Below are 2,035 nucleotides of genomic sequence, written 5' to 3' on the forward strand. Positions count from 1 at the left end.
TTGCTGCTCCTATTCCACGACTCCTTTTATTCCTTGTTTTATGATTGTGGGTAGGATTTTGCACCTACTAATCCATGGCGGATTAATTTTCTAGTTCGCCTAGGCTTAATTTCGACAGACAAGGTCTATTATACTGCGCAGGGCGCAAAACCCTAATTTTTTCAAATTAGTCAGGGTAATATCTGAATCTTGTGGATTATCATAAATTTGATTGAACTATGTGTTGACACAGAGTTCTTTAAGTTTATTGCCAGAGAGCAGTATGCTTTCTGATTGAGTACTTTTATGCAAGGACCTTAACCTTGATACTTGGAAATCTGTGCTACTCTGCTGCGAGTGAACACAAATTGTCATGCCATATCAATATTAAGGGTTCAGCCGGGGAACATATCATAGGAAAAATACTCGGCAGGCTCCGACACTAGTGAGTAATGCATCTAGGAGCTTACACACTCATTAGGCTCTATAGTAGTGAACAATTCATCTAGGAGCTTGAGTTTCAATATAATATGAAGAGAGACATATGCACTCATCAGATTTTTATATAGTCTCCAAATTCCCTGCGGAATATAGACATATCAATGTCTACTACATTTGATGCCGGGTCAGGTAGATAGACTTTTACAGTTTTCTCCCTATACTAAAAACCACCATCAACAACGGGATCTTTAGAACTGTTGTTATATCTAAAGACATCTTGTGATAATCCATTGTTAACAGACTCCATTCTTTGCATGATTGATCACAAGACATTCAAGTGGTGTTGTGCAGGTTTTGAAGAGAAGATTTGAAGATGAAGAATAATTCTTATTAGTTTTCGTATCTTGTAGATTTAGTGCACAAACCTTGATCGGCTGGGATCCAACTAGAATTAATTTATCTTTGATAGATCTGATTGATTAGTTGTTTGAGATTGACATTCTATATATTTCTCTTTGAGATCTATATTGATTGAGTGCGAATCTATACTTGACTATTTCGGTAGTTAAAGTTAGATTGATCTAACCAGAGAAAGGAGTTTGTTAGATTAAACGGAAGATCCTTTGTCAATGACTCATTTGTATCTTTAGCAAGATTGATTAGAGTGGTTACCAAACAGATTATTCCTTTGTTTTTTGGAATACGATCCAAAGGACTTGCTATTAACGTCCGTGACTCTAGAAGTCGAAGGCGCAGGGATATCGAGGGAACTAAGTAGCTAGGGGTAGTCTGCTTGGTCTCAACTATACGAAGTTGGTATTAGATTTTGTATATCGGCTTAATTATGAGAGTATTCAAAACTGGACTAGGTCCCGGAATTTTTCTGCTTTTGCGGTTTCCTCATTAACAAAATCTTGCCCCGTCTTTTACTTTGATTTCCGCATATAATTAAGTACCATAATACTTGATAGTGATCCTATAGAGTTTGGTTATTTCTGAATCTATTATCAAGTAACACACTTTATTGTTGTATTGTCTCGATCTTGTATCCATAGTCAATCACACAAGTTATCTTGTTGTCATATTGTCTCGATCTCGTATACATAGACGATCACACAAAGTGTGAACCGAATTGTCTTATTGTCTCGACTTTTTCCATAGACGATCACATTCGGTATAGGACTTATAGGTTGAAATAAAAAGATTGTGGTGTATTTGTGTACCCTCGTTTTTTCAACCTATAAGAATGAATCGTTTTTAGTTAACGTACCGCCAAGATTTGACGGAACAAACTATCTGTGGTGGAAATCTACTATGAAATATTTTCTTCAATCGCGCGTTTTAGTACTTGGTTACTAGTCCTTGATGGATATAATCGTCCGAAAATACACTATTAATAGTGGCAAATTAGACGAAAACAGTTGGATAAGAAATTTCTTATTTTACTTCATAATGACTTGATTCAGTCTTTTAGTGGTAGGCCTCAAATAAATAGGGTAGGTCTATCTAGTCAGAAAAACGAAACTATTTTTGTCACACACAAAAAAAAGAGCATTTTTAGTCGTGTATTACATTCCGGCTAATTGTTTGTACCGGCCCGATCTGTGTATAAATC

This window comes from Papaver somniferum, chromosome 5 (genome assembly GCF_003573695.1).
Source record: "Papaver somniferum cultivar HN1 chromosome 5, ASM357369v1, whole genome shotgun sequence".
NCBI lineage: Eukaryota > Viridiplantae > Streptophyta > Magnoliopsida > Ranunculales > Papaveraceae > Papaver > Papaver somniferum.